Below are 16987 nucleotides of genomic sequence, written 5' to 3'. Positions count from 1 at the left end.
CGACGTCTCGGCTGCCGGCCGGGCCCTTGGCCAGGCAGCGGAGACGTGAAGATCGGTCAGCCGTGTGTATTTGACAGTCCATTGTGGCCCATGAGGAGTGAGTCGGCATGCAGCAACAGGCGATGCGAGTATGATCGGCTGTCTGCAACATACAAAATCTTTCGTCAATGGCACATACGTACACGAGACAAACGAACAGACATATACAATTCTTAAAAACTATACATGATTTTTTTTTATGGCGATCTGGCTGAAGTGGATGCAAGTAGGTATGCATATGAAACATGTGGGGCAACACATCAAGATAGTTGCCGCCAGACCGCCATGACATTAGCCGTAATTACATGGTGATACAACCGAAAATGAAGGTCTTGACGAGCAGCCGAAGAAATGATATAGCCAAGATGTATGTATAGGGGCTATCGACGGCATAGATTGATTACCATCGAAAAGATGAAGATAGCGGCGATAATAGCGAAGAACCAGTAGAGCCCCTGCTGTAATGTAGTTCCCAATGAAGAAGTGGTCGAAAGAAAAGAATCAAAGAGACCACTGGAGTGAATGACGGCTGTGGACTGGGCGACCGTCTCATTGCGCTGGGTGAGGGAAAGAGTCGGGGGTATCTAAACAGAAAGAGACGGGTTCACAGCTTTTAATTTCGTTATAGTAAAGACACAGTCTTTCCTCGTGACAGGGGACCGACGTAACGAACTGAATTGTCACGAGGGAGCTGTCAGTGGATAAGGCCACTGCACGGGATGAAAGTGGGATATTATTGAAGGATACGGATACCGTACCTGGAGAGCAGATGGATTTGGCTCGTATGATAATTTTGGCAGCCACTGGACATGAATGACACCCAGTGACTGAATCAATCGATTCAATACGAGGACAAATTTTGTAATGGGATATGGCAAGGGACATGTCATTGAAGCGTATGTGAATATTTACTGGGGCACTCCGAAGTAGTTTAGATTGCAAAACACCGTCCGAATTAATGTAAAGGTGGTGGTTATGAACGGCGCGAGGAAGGATATTAGGACGCTGATTTTGGATAACCGAAATGTAACTTTGAGGGATATGGCATCGAAGGGTTGTTTCGTAGTTAGTGCAGTCAACCATGAGGGGGCTAAAAATAAAATCGGTAGACAGCGGTTTGGGGGCCTGAATGTCACCCAATTGACCTGGGGTAGGCTGAGATGGAGAAGAAGCGGATTCCAGATGTGAGTCAGAAAAGTCATGGACGTTTTGGACGAGGTATGGGGATGGCAGGGATAGGGGCTGGTCATAGGTACCTAAGACATTCAGTTCAATGCCAGAATTTGTAATAACTTGATCGGATGTCGTGGTATTGACTAAACGATTGTCGATAGCTTCCGAAATTGTAATGATTGGTTGACAAGTATGCCCTGTAATCTTGTCAACACGATAGGTGGCATTGTACTGTGGGAGTAGGTACCAGCGGAAATGAAGGCAGGGATCATAATGAATGACGCCACAAAATCTAGTTTTTGCTGGAATAGAAATGCATGACGTGATGCCGGGCCATGAAAGTGATTCTTTGGTGATTTCCGGAAAGTATTCTCGCCGAGGAACACATTTGGCTCCCCAGCTGCAATACTCAAAGTTAGGGCATATCAACTTGGAAGAAATTTCAACGGAAACCGGAAAAGTATAATATTGGTGAATTGTGGTCCATTGGCAAAAGACGTCTTCAAATTTAATCCGAATGTAATAAACATTGGCGCCACTGTCGTCCGAAAAGAACATGCAAGTCGTAGAACCTATGTTACTCAGACTAAGCTGTGCCTGTCCTGAGATAACACAGGATTGCTTACCTGTGGGCAGTGTTTGACACTGCGATATACGAGAAGATATTATTTTGAGTTCATTGCAGTCATCGTGAATAGAAGAAGCCAGAATGAGCGGTAAAAAACAAATAAGAATAACCACACTATACTTAAGCTGCATAGATTTAGGAGCGGGTGGTGTCTGTACCTGATTGGGTGAATCGGCAAATTGGGAGATTTTAGAGAAGGCTGTAGAAATCTGGCGGCGGGATGTATGGCCAGCTACAGCGCCCGTTCGCAGAGAAAGGCGGAAGCAAGAACGGACAAGACGGTAAATGCCAAAGATAATGTAGCAAATAGTACGAAGTATACTGAAAATAGCGTTACAGGCAGATCGAACGTAGATAATAACTAGACCAGAAACAACGATGATAAATCCATAAACTAAGTACTGAATGGTGTGGGGTAGGCATGAAAGATTCAACAACATTTCTTTGCAAAAAGTACAGGAGATTCTAGAGCATCGAGTAGAACTGGGGATCAAAACTGAGCCAGACAAAACGTTACCATCGGGGGAAACAAACGTAAACGATAACGTGCCTTCTGTGTAACGTAGTTCAGTTGGAAGAACAAATTGGCGATCGGTATCTGAAACAGTATGGATAATTTCGAGGCCATCTTTCCTGGCGATGAAAGTTCCTGAAGTATTGAAAGTAAAAACAGGATCATGAAAAATAATTTCGGCGAAATCGTTTTGAAAGTTGGCAGTGTCTACGCTTAGAAGTTTTCTAGCGGGTGCCAAGTTGATTGGGCTTTGGTAAAAACAAGCTTTGAATGACACTAGAAGAGGGTCTTCGAATCCAAAATCATGGGAAATTTGCAGATAAGAATGGAAACTAGCAAAGCGGGTAACACAAGAGCATGAAGACTGATTATCACAGGGAAGCTTATTACAAAATGCTTCGTCGCCGTGGCAGGGCTGCGTCTCAGGACAATTGCAGACCTCTGCCTGGCGTCGGCGGTCGTCGTCTAACCGTCTGGTACAATCATAGGCAGCATGGGTCCCATTGGTTTCGAAATGCGGTTGAGAGAGAAAATGTGTCGGGGCATACAGCGTGCCTTTATGTTGAGCGAAAGTTACCCAATTAACGACGGGGCAGTCGGAGCACATTAAACAAGTTTGGTGTTCTGGGCATTGTTCCACGGCACAAATGTTGTCGGGCAGTTCCAGCACGGGAGGGTCGAAATCTCCGATTGCGCACCATTCGGTGGTACGATGATAGTAACATATATGGTATAGGCCTAAAGAGAACGAGATATACTGAAGTACAATGAATAATTTTGGAAGTGGGTGCTGCATGATTGTACCACGGTTTTCTCCAAGCACCTGAAAAAGAACGGGTCTTTTAATGTTATCGGTTGAACGTACGGCGTACAAATCATTTCAAAAATTATTCAACAGATATATATGATATATCGTGAACATTGGCAATTGTAATCATTGTCGTCAGTGACGAATCATCATCTTATCCTAACGGGGATATATACAAGGGAACGCGTTCCTTAATCTAGCATGCCTTTTCATGTCCGCTCACTGGCGGAATCTATCTGGCGGCCGTATATGATGGCGCGGCCTCAGATTGTAGGCCGGCTCGTCCTGTCGGGGACCTGGGTCTACCGCAGGGGCCGCGGGAACTTGCCATAGTTCCTCTAATAAAGCTAAATTGTATTCAGGCACTTCTGGTGCCGCAAGATCTGCTTCTTCAGCAGAGCGGGGTCCTGCAGAAATCCCTGGCGTGACCGGCAGTGTAATGAGCGGGTGTGCATCAGTATTACTGCGCTGAGTGGCCTGGCCTACGGAACCACCGTCAGGTTCGCAACTGCGAGAAGGATCTTCTGAGGCTTTGAGCTGTGTGTGCTCAGTAAAGCGCCTCAGCCGGTCGACGTGGACGAGCTGCACGTCGTCAGGGTTTGAGGTGTGCTGTATACGAGCATTCACGGGGCTCGTCATGTGCAGCACACGGTATGGGCCGCGGTTGACTTTTTGGAATTTGCGAGTCAAACCGGGCTTGAACTGAGGATTGTGAAGGAACACAAGGGAGTTGGGAGGAAAGGATGGGGTTTGGTCTTGTGTCGCGTGAGACTGTTCTTGTGCCAAAATAGCGGATTCGTTGTTTGCACGCACGACGGAGTGAAGAGAATCCAAATGTTTGTGAAGGACGTCGCGGTAAGAATCGATGGATGAGAACGGATCGAATGGAACCTGTGCGTCTACATCTAAAGGGAGGATCGGATCTCGGCCTGTGAAGATTTGGGCTGGAGTGTCTCCAGTCGAACGGTTTACGGAAGAACGAATCGCAAACAAAGCGAGAGGCAGTACTTCGTCCCAATTTCTTTGCGAAGAATCGACAAACTGGGACAAAATATTGCCAATTGTGGAATGGAGTCTTTCGACACGACCGTTTGCTTGCGGGTGACGTGGAGAGGACAAGATGCGTTTGATGCCTAATAATTTGCAGATAGCTTGCATGAGTTTGGACGTAAAATTTGACCCACGATCACTGAGCAAAATTTTGCTAATGCCATGACGAGAAATGATCTGTTCTACAAATGCTTTGGCTACCGCTTCTGTGGTAGTTTCTGATAAGGGAACAGCTTCGGGATACCGACTAAAATGATCAATCCAACTAAGATAGTGAGTGTTGCCACGATAACTTTCTTTCAGAGGTCCGACGATATCAAAAGATGCGATGTGCATGGGGTATTCTGGAACAAGAGTTCGCTGCAAAGGAGCACGTTTGATGTGTTTGTGGGCGTGTCTTTCCATACAAAGACGGCAGGACTCTACATACTTTTTCACGTCGGTGTACATACCCTTCCAAAAGAATGACAAACGAATCTTTTGCAATGTCTTTTCGAACTTCAAATGACCAGACCAAATCGTGTCATGATATTTTTGAATGATACTCAACTGCATCGGCTTTGGAACAACCATCTGATCGAGAAAGGGACGAGTTTTGTTCTTTTGTGGGGAAACATGATATAGCAAACCATCTGAACTGAGGAAGTAAGCAGACAACTCTTCATGTAACTGTAAATCTTTGCGATCGTTTGTTTTTCCTGATAATTGATCTATGATGGGCACAAGAGCTGGATCTTTTCGTTGTTCGGTCTTAATTTTCTCACGGGTCCATCCTTCGTTTTCGAAGGTAGTGCTAGACACATAACCAAGAAAATCTGTTTTAGACTGTGAATCTACTCTGGTACGAGAGAGAACATCGGCTTTCACGTTTTGTCGACCTGGCAAATAATGAATTTCAAAGTCGAAAACACTAAGCTTCTGAGACCATCTAGTCAAACGACCACCTGGATTTGTACCTTTGAATATACCACGCAATGGTAGGTGATCTGTGAAGACATGTGTAAAATGACCAAGGAGATAACAACGCAAGTTCTCAAATGCCCAATAAATAGCGAGACACTCTTTTTCTGTAGTAGAATAATTTCGCTCAGCTTTGTTGAGCTGACGACTGATAAACGCGACGGGATGAAGATCGTTTCCATGTTTCTGTTCCAAAACAGCGGATATTGCAAAATCACTTGCGTCAGTAGACATATAGAAATCTTTCGTGAAGTCGGGAAATCGCAAAACCGGAAAATGTAGTAGTGCGCTTTTGATAGCTTGAAAATTTTCCTCACACTTCTCGGACCAATCGAATGAAACGTTCTTGCGAGTGAGATTGATCAGAGGAGCAGCCAACTCAGACATATTGGGGATATGTCTCCGATAATAGTTTGTAAACCCTAAGAAAGATCGCACTTCTTTGACTGAGGTCGGGGTAGGGAAGTCCTGAACTGCTTGAATCTTGGAAGGATCAGGTCGAATGCCATGCTCATCAACAATATGACCCAAATACCGAATTTGTCGGTGCATAAAAGAACACTTGGATGGCTTGAGAACGAATTGGGTTTTTTCAAGACGAACAAGAACTCTTTCTAATTTCTCTAAATGTTCCGAATAATCTCTACTAGCGATAAGAATGTCGTCTACGTACAAGAATGCATCAATACCTTGAAGACCTGAAAGAGCTATCTGTAAGGCTCGGTTTAATCCACTGCCAGAGCTTTTGAGACCAAAAGGACAAGCTTTCCATTGAAAATGTTCATTGTTTGCAGTAAATGCGGTATACGGCCTAGAAGAAGGTGCGAGTGGAACTTGGTGAAATGAACTGAGAAGATCTAATGTCGAAAAAACTGAGCATCCTGACAACTGGTCAATGGCATCGGCAGCGAAAGAAGAGGGATATCTATCATCTTTGATTTTCTGATTGAGGAGACGTAAATCGGAAACTAATCTATATCCACCTGATGACTTTTTCACCAAAATAATCGGGGCGTTGTATGGAGAAACAGCGGGCTCAATTATACCACTTGCAAGCAACTTATCCACTTCTGATTTGACTATGTCACGGTGAGCGAAAGGCAGTCGATAAGGATGTTTAAATGCAGGAGTCGTATCCGAAAGTTCAATGTGATGCTCATATACGTTAGTAAATTTAATATCTTTTAAATCATTGCCGAAAGCAGAGACGTGTTTCACCAGCATATCGCGTAACTGAGATTGATAGGGCTCTGGGATGTGGTCTATCTTGAAGTCTTTTATGGTAACTTGATTTTCAGAGGAAGTCGCTGCAGAGTGTGCGACATGGTCAAGGTCGGGCTGCACGGAGCCGGGCTCATCAGATGGTGCAGCTGCAGCGGGACTGAATTGCGCAAGACGGACGTTTTTGCGGAGCAGAATCGGTGCATCAGTCACATTGGCAACGCGAATAGACACTTGTGGACGATTGACAAATGCAATAGCACGAGCTACCTGGATTCCAGCCAAAGATTGTTCAACATGACCCTGAATGAAATACGGAGTTTCACCTGGGGTGAAGTAGCGAGGGAGCTTCATCCGAACGAACATTTCTGAGAATGCTGGAATTTCAACTGACTGTGACACAAAAAGGGGAAACGTCGTCTCATCATCTATGGTAAATGCATTGCTTTCGTCCGTTGCGAACAAGGGATTGTCAGAATCAATCGGGCTAGGGCTATCGGTTGTGCCTAGCAAGAACTTCACTCGTTTCCTACGTTTTGGACTCAGGCGGTTTGTTGACTTGGACCGGATGGATGACGTTGCACAGGGTTGAAGAAATGTAATTGCCATTGTCGCAGGACTGTACATCAACTGATGCTGAATGATGAAGTCGATACCAAGAATGATGTCACATCCAAATGAAAGAGATTTCTCTGTGACGTAGAATTTATGTTTGATAGTACGGTCAAGAATCTGGATATCTATGTCAATTTCACCAACAATGCGAATTGCAGAACCGGTTACACCGAGAACTGACACAGATGGAGTTTTGAGAGAACCTGTAATATCGCATGATAATAGAAAATCACGAGTGACGAGGCAAACACTGGAACCTGTGTCGTATAAAGCAGTACCCTTTCGCTTAGAGATGGAGACATCCTGAAGAATGGGTGGAGGAGAACGATGTTCAGCACTAGCAGTGTTGGATGCAATGCTCGCAAACGCAGGACCATCGTCTAGCGTTGCGAGCGGTGAGTGTTTGGGGAACGCGAATGGCGGAACCGGTCCGAACGGGACCTGTCAGGTGAGCGCGATGGCGACCTTGAGTACGAACGTCCGCGCCGATCTCGGGAGGACGGACGTGACGAGCTGCGATGGTAGTGGCGGTCACGAGATGAGTCGCGATAGTGGCGGTAGGGCGAGCGTGCACGGTAATCGCAACAGGAATGGCGATACTGATCGGGCGAATATGCACGGCGGGGCTGGGAGGAAGATGACTGGTATCGGCGGTATGATGATTGGTGGTAATTGGTGGTGGGTGGTGTGGAGAAACCACGGCCACGGCCACGCTGTGGATAACCACCTCTGGGTCGGCGTTGTGAAGAGCGACCACGGCCACGGGTGGCCTGCTGACACGTGGCAAGCTCGAGGCTGGCCACACGGTGCTGGATATCGTCCATTGCGCCACTAGACTGTGCCTGGGTTGAAGATGCGGCGAGGGTGGAAGTAGCATCGGGCAGCAAAGAGCTGTTAAGTTCATGTGTCCGAGCTAGAGTCACCGCGGAATCGAAATCGGCAGGGTTCTGTGGAAGCACGTACTGACGGATGGAAGGCTTTAACCCTTTCACAAAGGTGGCGGCCACGGTACGGTTTTTGAGTTGTTGGGTATCTGGGGTAGCGTCCCACTCTGTCAATGACTTTGCTTTAGTTCTGAGGCGGCAGGCGAATGCGTCTACAGATTCGGAGGGATGTTGTATACACGTCATAAGATCTTGCAGACGGGAGGAGATAGGTCGATCCGTATGAAGGGCGTTCGTTAAAAGAGTTTCAAAGTCATTCAACGTTTCTGCATTGGACAGAGCCACACGAGTGCGGACAATGTCAGCGACATGACCTTGCATTTTAGATTTGGCAACTTTGATAGAGACCACGTCAGGCCAATTTCCTAGGGATGCGGCTTCTCTGACGTCCCGGAAAAAATCTTGAATGGGGAACGAACCGTCGAAGTTGGGGATAAAAGTACCGATTTGATGAATGTTGAGGGTGTTAGGGAGAGGCTGAATATGGTCGTCTGGCATGGTTAGTATCTAAAATGCACCGGGAAAAAAATTGGGACCAGAAAAATACACCCTATATAATCCTAAACGGGCATGTAAGTCACACATAGGGGACACGCAGGGGGACACACAGTAGGGCACATAATCCTACCGCTGCCACCATTATGTCGGCCGGTGGAATTGCCGACTTACTTGGTTCGGTGTGCCGATGCGTCCCCAAAGCCGGTCTCGAGCACTCTCTGTATTTGATAATTCACGCACGCTTTATATACAGAATCTTGCACGCACAGCGCGATCATATAAGGAGCGTCATGCGGCAAGCGCATAAGCTTATTCGAGGAACGACGCGGAAACCTCTGCAGAACCGGTCAGTCGTTGAATTAATAACCCGGATCTGCAGCGGGCCGCACGCACCTGAACAAGGCCATACGCGCTTGTAGCAATAGTCCTTTGAGCAAAGCCTTGCGACACTAACCGCCAACCGAAAACGCCTAAAAATCGCCCGCCAGCCGCCAAAAAAAAAAACACCGCAAAAGAAACGAAAAAGCGGCCGCCAACCGCAAACAAATTTAACACCGCAAACGACGCAAAAAAAAAGAAAACCGCCCGCATCGCCCGCCCGCCCGCCCGCCACCAAAGACAAACACCGCAAAAAAACAAAAAACGCCCGCCCGCCGCAAAACGTTAACACCGCAAAACGTGTAAAACGCAGCCCGAAAAGCCAACGCAAACGGCAAAAAAATCGCCCGACCGCCGCAAACCACACAGAAAACAACGCCGAAACGCCGAAAAAATAAAACCGCCCGCACCGCACCGACGCTAACTGCTAACCGAAAACGACTAAAAGTCGCCCGCCAGCCGCCAAACGCAAACACCGCAAATAAGCGCCCGGCTGCAGCAAGATAATAATTTATCAACGACTGGCATACCGCCAGGCTGGTCATTTTCACAAATCAAAAAGATATCTGCAAAAATCTCCTAGATGAAAGCGCCCGATTAAAAAACGGATGGCACGTGCGTGTTCCTCGCCCCCAACTTCCTTCAGGTCAATCGTCATTTGGGTCACCTAACGCATTGACGACCGGCTGGGTGGAATGAACATTGCGCTAAGAAACGCAAGTATATTGTCAAAAAGAATCCCCAGAATGGTGGATCCCAAAAGTTTGAAGCTACCACTTTGGCCCACTGCCTGGACGACACCTTAAACAGTTGCCGACCGGATGACACCCATTGTTTGGTCACCCACGCCATAGTATGCATCATGGGTGCGCCGAAATGACCCAAAGTCCCAATTTCCGGTGTGCAGGGTCATTTTCAACGGCACGTGGCACGTGGTTCTGGACTTTTCCGGCCACTTTGCGACATACCCATGGGTAGTACACCGAATGGTGGTTGATCTGCATGGAAGAAAATGGGGGGTCGTTTGGATCGTTTTCGAGCAATCTGCCGTGGAACGCATTTTTTCATTTTGCCCATTGGCTTAACACGGGAATTTTCAAAGTCACGTGGCACGTGCACCAGATGGTCCGCGGAGGGGAGACCCATACCAGAACGTAGATCACCTGGCCCACTAGAAATCCTGAAAAAAATCAGAATTTTTGGAGCAGCCGTTTTCAAGAGCATCAAGTTGTACTGATCTCAGGCAGCTTTTGCCAAATTGTCAGGGAACTCAGATTTGTTTTTCAATAGAAAAACACAATTCTAAAGAATAGTGTTTTAACTATTGACAACAAACCTTCGGTTATTAGTGAAGGATGTCACCTGACCCTTCTGAGAAAGTACAGGACCTTGCCGAAGTGGAGGGGGGCGGGGCGAATTTTGCCAACCCCTCCTGTTTTTTTTCTCGCAAATATCTCACGCCATTATCATCTAATTAACCCGCGCCCTGGTGGGGTCTGTTTATAACGCGACCTGGAGGGGGGGGGGCTATTTTTTGCCCCCTCGTATCTCCGAAACTACTGGACGGATCCGCAAAATTCACAAAATTCAAACGGTGTTCGAAAGGCCTGTCAAATTTGTCGAAGGAAACCAAATTTCATTGACCTCGGGGTCACCGATGACGTCACAGGTCAGGTCAAAGATGAAATGTTTCACCGTTCACGGGTCATATTCTAGGGAATGCGCTATAACACCGAGGAAAACGCATTTTGGTGAGAATCAGCGATAGGGCGTCAGTTGCCTAGTAGATATGTTGTTATTAGAGGTCACTGACAGTACCAGGTCAGGTCACAGGTCAGGTCACCAAGGGTCACAGGTCAGGTCACATGAGCCCAGCTTTACTGAGGTTGTGTGATGCATGTTTTATGGCCAATTTTTCATTTTCAACTCAATGGTGTTGGTTATAAGACTATCAGGTACGGCTTAGGTCACTTTCTGGTGAAGTTCAGGTCATGGTCAGGTCAAGGTCAGGCCAAAAAAGGTCAAATTTTAAAGTTGATAGTTTTGCATAAAATGGGTATTTATTCGATGCAGCTCGTCACGGGGAGTCTATTGGTGGTCTTTGTTTTGCGCTACGGGGTCTAGAATTGCTAAAAATTGAGTTTGAAAATTTGACGTCATCAATTTTGAACAGTTTTTTTCGCTATAACTTCGCCAAAAAAGGACTTATCAATCTCAAATTTGGTATGTGGATGGAAGATGGTAAGGACTATCACATATATTCTGATTTTTGCGAAATTCAAAACACTTTTTGATCCAAATTTTTTTTTTATTTTTGGGGGTCAAAATCCAAACATTTCAAAAATCCGAGATAGCAGTTTTGTAGCCCTGTCAATTCTACAGCTTTTATATCTTTATCATTTTTTCTGCATTTGCAAAGCTATAGGCCTGATAGCTCTTCCCGCGAAACCCTTTTTTGGGTCGAAAACGGCAGAATATGACGTCACTCTGACGTCATTTCCGGCCAACCTATCATAGCCTTTGGAAAAATATTTGGTCACAATGTGTAAAATTGATGTCCGGGAGGGTACTGAAAGTTTGGTAACGATTGGCGCAGCGGTTCTGGAGATATATCGAAAAGTCTGGAGGGGAGGGGCAAAAAATAGCCCCCCCCCCACCAGGTCGCGGGTTAACGTCAAATTTTCAGTACAGTACATGCCTAAAATTGAATTCTGCATCTTGCCATGAAAGCAATGAGTAAATCGGTGTGCAACCTCTTTTTTAGTAACAGGGGTGTACAGTCAAAAATCCCTCCGGAGTGGCGACGCGGGCGGTGCAGGCCGATTTTCACTGCCGGCGCCGGACGGTTACGTCTTTGCGTTGCGCTGCTTACCGCTGCTAATGCTCGATTCGCGTCAATATATCATTGCAACTTAAAAATGTACGGACTACAAGCAATGTTATAGTGAAAGAAATACGAAAATCAGCCGGTAACATTATGAGTCTCGTCACTCGTGTGTGCAAAGCAGGGGCGGATCCAGGAAAACTCCAAGGGGAGGGTCATGAATCGAAGTGGTGCCCCTACCTATACCCAAAATTAAAAACTCAACGGATTTCGTCCACTTCATTTTGGTGGTGCCCCCATTTTCAGTTTTTTTTCTTTTTATTTTTTATTTTTAGTCAGTATCTTAACTCTTAGCCACAACCACATTTACCAATTGTAAGCAAGTATATATGAATGTGCTATGTGTAATTGTATATATGTTGTGGACGCTGAGTAGTGAGTACTTACCAGGAACGTTATCAGGTAAGCAAATCGTTGTCAGTCCGACGAACTTGACCCTGGCGTCTAAAGGGTCTGTCCTTGACACTTCAGGCTTGTCAGGGGCACCAAAGTCCTTCCAGGGACACCACAAACCTGTCAGGGGCACCTACGGCCTTGTAGGGGCGCCACAGGCCCGCCAGGGGCACCACAGGCCTGCCAGGAAGCAGGAGCACCACAGTTCTAGCAAGTACACACGACAGGCCTGTCAGGGGCACAACGGGCCTGTTGGACCCATGAGCACCCCTAGGGGCAGGGGCACCACAGCCCTTCCAGGGGCACCGCAGGTCTGTGAGGGGCACCAGCGGCCTAGCAGGGGCACCAGTCAACACAGGCCTGCCAGGGGCACCACAGACCTGCCAGGGGCACCAGAGGCCTGCCAGGAGCACCACCGACCTCGCAGGGGTAACTTAGGCCTGTCAGGGCCCAGGGGCACCACGGGCCTGTCGAGAGGCACTTCAGGCTTTTCAGGGGCACCATAGTCCTCTCCGGGCGCAGGGGTAGCAGGGGCACCAGAGGCCTGCCAGGGGCACTACACAGGCCTAGCAAGGGCACCACTGGTCTATCAGGGGCACCACGAGCCTGTCATAGCCAGGCATCTCAGGCTTGTCAAGGCCCAGGGGCACCACAGGTCTGTGAGGGGCACCAGCGACCTAGCAGGGGCACCAGTCAACACAGGTCTGCCAGGGGCGCCACAGACCTGCCAGGGGCACCACAGACCTGCCAGGGGCACCACCGGCCTCGCAGGGGCACCTTGGGCCTGTCAGGGGCACCACGGGCCTGCCGAGGGGCACTTCAGACTTCTCAGGGGCACCAGTCCTCTCCGGGCGCAGGGGTACCAGCGGCCTAGCAAGGGCACCAGAGGCCTGCCAGGGGCACCACAGGCCTAACAAGGGCACCACGGGCCTGTCAGGGGCACCTCAGGCTTGTCAGGGCCCAGGGACATCACAGCCCTTCCAAGGGCACCGCAAGCCTGTCAGGGGCACCAGAGGCCTGCCAGGGGCACCACAGGCCTAGCAAGGGCACCACTGGCCTGTCAGGGGCACCTCAGGCTTGTCAGGGCCCAGGGGCACCACAGTCCTTCCAGGGGCATTACAAGCCTGTCAGGGGCACCAGAGACCTAGCAAGGGCACCACAGGCCTGCCATGGACACCACAGGCCTGCCAGGGGCACCACCGGCCTTGCAGGGGCGCCTCAGGCCTGTCAGGGGCACCACGTGCCTGCCGGGGACACTTCAGGCTTGTCAGGGGCGTTACAGTCCTGTCAGGGCCCAGGGGCACCAGGCCCGTGGTGTCCCTGCTAGGCCTGTGGTGCCCCTGGCGGTCCTGTGGTGCCCCTGTCAGGACTGTGATACCCCTGATAGGCCGGTGGTGCCCCTGGCAGGTATTTGGGCCCCCGGGCCTCAAGGGGGGGGGCCATGACCCATGTGACCCCCCCTTGGATCCGCCACTGGTGCAAAGCAAACACAAAACTGACTGAAACGCTTCCACTAGCACACTAGTGGTGCTAATCGGAACTTGGACCTTCGGAATTCCGATTTTGTCCTACAATACCCAATTCGGAATTTGATTGGACACAGGCAGCACGCTTTGGACAAACTCAGTCGAACCCAGTCGTTCTAAGCATTGGTGAAGACCCTCACATGCATTGCTCAACATTGGTGAAGGATCCTTCACCAATCTAAAACTTTGGTGAAAGGTATCATTCACCAAAGAGATACGTTGCTACACCTATGGCTCCAAGGGAGCACACCCGTAGCCGGGTGCAATGAGTGCATACATTGGGGTCAGGGACTGGTCGGCCTGTCTAATTTGATGGGCTCAGGCCTCAGCCGGAGCCCCGGCGACTCTCTAGGGTGCTTGCCCAGACCAATGTCTCCCCCTAATTCCCATTATCCTCCCGGCTCTGCAATGGTCTTAATGGACCGAAAAGGCCTAACCCAAGCCCAACAAAACAAACAAAACAAACTCGTGCAATATGATTCTCTGGATAGGTGGCGAGTTTCACAAACCACCACTAGGCGGCAGTGGTGTTGCTCGCTAATCCGCTGCCAATCGATACCCCACCAACGTCTTATAGATGGCGGTGGTGTAGCCCGCTAGAGCTCGCTGCTAGTAGATATACTATCTAAAGGAGTCATGCTTGTGGTGACTGTTGACTTAAGTAGCTTGAAATAAGTCGATAATTGCAATAGTTAAGGTAAAGTTAGCGAGCTAACTGGACCTATATGTGGTGTTAGGACTTATGATCTTGGATCCTGGATTTCTCAGGCTGTTGGCCTTGGACTTACACTGAAGCTTAGCTTCCGTTACGCCTCATAGAGGGCGTGTTGTAGGGTACAAAGTCTATGCTCTCTTATTCTACGGAAATTTGCTAAGTGACTTATGACAAATCTATAATGCACATGGCCATTAGAAGGCAGGATATTTGAAAAATATACCAATGCAGCTTGCGCTGATAGTATCCTGTATGAGCTTCAGGCTTGCCAATGCTTGTCTACTTGGAAAAAGGTACTCATCAGTGACAATGGGATATATACGGAAAACTCTGCGGCAAAACTCATACTTACCTGGCTCAGGGGATACCGTGATCATGAAGGCGGTTCCCCCAGGGCGAGGCCCTTCCATTGCACTTCGGTTGGGTTGACCCTTGCGATTATCCCAAATGTGGATAACTCGGGAGTAAAATTTTTGTTAGCGGGGTAGGTTGCGTTCGCGCTCCAACCCTTTTTAAGCAATCAAAAGCGAGGTGCGAAAGTGGGTTAAGAATTGAGTGGACAAGCGGTTACTTGAAGAGGGAATCGTTCGTTCACGAAGCTTAGAGACAGGTCAGACATCGGCATATTCAGATGGGTTCGTGATTCATGAAGGCATTTATGTATTCAGATGGAGACCCGATGCGGTCCGGAGACCTATGGATGTGCTGTTCCGTAGCACCCTGCCGCACTGGCGATTCTCGTTTTTCTATTTCCGGAGAAGTTCATAATCTGTGAACTTACTGCATTCCGAAGGCAGGCGGACTAGAGCGAATCGTCTTTTTCTCGTTGGTTTCTAAGATCTTCAGGTCTACATAGACATGCAGTGGAAACTGATGATCACGAGATGAACTATATATATACATCTTATATAGCAGCCTATATACAAGCAGTGCCGCTTTAGACACAACCTGTGTTTTCATTTATCGTTGCTACTAACCCACAGGGCATCTATATGTTAATAGACATTGCTTTAGTATAATCACGATCATCAAATTTGCCCTAAAAGTTGTGATAGTTTGGACAATACCTGTGCGGACTACCGACCACTTTGCGCCGCAGTTCCATTGTGACGGGTAGTAAAGGAATCTTGGGTGGGACGGGTCACGGGAGTGCCCCGCTGGGGCAAGCCCGCCCAGCATGTGTGTTTGTATGTAGGTATCTGTAACAACAAAAACCTTTGGCATATCGACGCGTTTTTTCCAAACCCCACATCAGTTCTTCAGTAATTTCCGGGAAGCACGAAAGATCCATTTTAAAAAGCGTACAATCATCCGATCCTGATCAAATGTGTGTCCGTAAGCTTCTTTTGTCATTGCCTGACCTGCCAAGACACTGATTGACCTAACCTGCCTTCAGAAAAACCGAGTTCAAACCTACCGTTTTTGAAATTTTCTATCCAGCTTATCGGACATTCGCAGGAGAACAGATGTGGGGTTTGGAAAAACGCGCAATATCTTAATCCTGGCAACGTTAACCTCACGACGCAAGATATTTTGGAATTATACAAGTACCTAGAATCGTTCATTAACCATTCGTACCCATCTGATATTGTATTAGTAAGCCACCATTGTGGTGGCCGTAAGAAATTCGGTGAATACTCATTTGAGTGTTCCCCTCCACGGAAATCTTTAGTAAAAGGCGAAAGATTTGTACGTTTTGAAGGGAAACCAGAGATGGTTCTGCCGGCGAATTTTCAGACTATATCATGTACTAGTGATGTTTCCATAGTTAGTTTCAGGTCGATAGTGGCTAGTACAGCTGAATTTCTATTGTCTGTAGCAAAAAGTACATTGTAATATTATCGAATGGGACCCAAACCCTTCAGTAGATCTATTCACTTAGAAATTCGTACATTCCCCTGTCAACAAAGCACCATATTTCTCCCGAAATTTGAGCCCCTCATTTTACCCCACCTAACGGGTGTAGACTTCACTGCAGCTTACCATACCTGCCGCTCACACACACGAACCTGCCCACTCGGGCTCATATGGCCACAGCGCTGGTTCTAGAAACTTTTGCGTCCTGTCTTTTCAGCATGCTCTGGAACATGCTACAACACTGCAAGAACATCGCGTTAAGTATTTGTTAATCACTTCCTATTTCACCGTTCAACCATAACGACCTCCCCTGAACCGCTCCTGGCGTCGCCCCTGCCGGACGCTCCCGGCGGTGACGCCTATGAAGGGAGCGGCAGTCGGCCGGCCGCCGCCGGGACCGCAGGGGCGGAGCGTCGGTGGTCCCGGCGGACGTGGGGCTTGAGGCCCTCTGAGGACAATGTGGGCCCTCTGAGGCCGGCGTGGGCCCTAGCTGTGGCCAGCGTGGAGCCCTCTGAGGCCAGCAGCATTGGACCCTCTGGTGCCAGGCCAGCGTTGGCCACTTTGAGGTCAGCGTGGGGCCCTCTGTCCCTTGACGTCTGAGGCTGGTGCTGGACCATCTGAAGCCAGCGCTGGACCTTCTGAGACTGGCGTCAAGCTATCAGAGGCCACCTGGAGGGCCTCGACAGTCAGACTTCAGCCATTATGCATGTTTGAGTCCTCTTATGTCCTTACATCCTTCCCTTAGAGGCCGGTATGGACCCTCAGCTGGGTGCGGGCTAGCTGA

The 16987-nt window shown here is 48.5% G+C and overlaps 2 non-coding genes across 2 annotated transcripts; one reads left to right on the top strand and one right to left on the bottom strand.

Moving 5' to 3' along the window:
• The first annotated feature begins 14690 nt into the window (after positions 1–14690).
• LOC122383516 lies at positions 14691–14857 on the top strand. The gene has a single exon (XR_006256852.1). It is a non-coding gene; the product is annotated as a U1 spliceosomal RNA (small nuclear RNA).
• Positions 14858–15945: 1088 nt separating this feature from the next.
• On the bottom strand, positions 15946–16062 carry LOC122383513. Its single transcript, XR_006256849.1, has one exon. It is a non-coding gene; the product is annotated as a U5 spliceosomal RNA (small nuclear RNA).
• Positions 16063–16987: the final 925 nt, after the last annotated feature.

Source organism: Amphibalanus amphitrite, unplaced genomic scaffold (assembly GCF_019059575.1).
Source record: "Amphibalanus amphitrite isolate SeventyFive unplaced genomic scaffold, NRLGWU_Aamphi_draft 000165F_arrow, whole genome shotgun sequence".
NCBI lineage: Eukaryota > Metazoa > Arthropoda > Thecostraca > Balanomorpha > Balanidae > Amphibalanus > Amphibalanus amphitrite.
The sequence above is the reverse complement of the archived record's forward strand: the minus strand, read 5'-3'. Positions and strand labels throughout refer to the sequence as shown.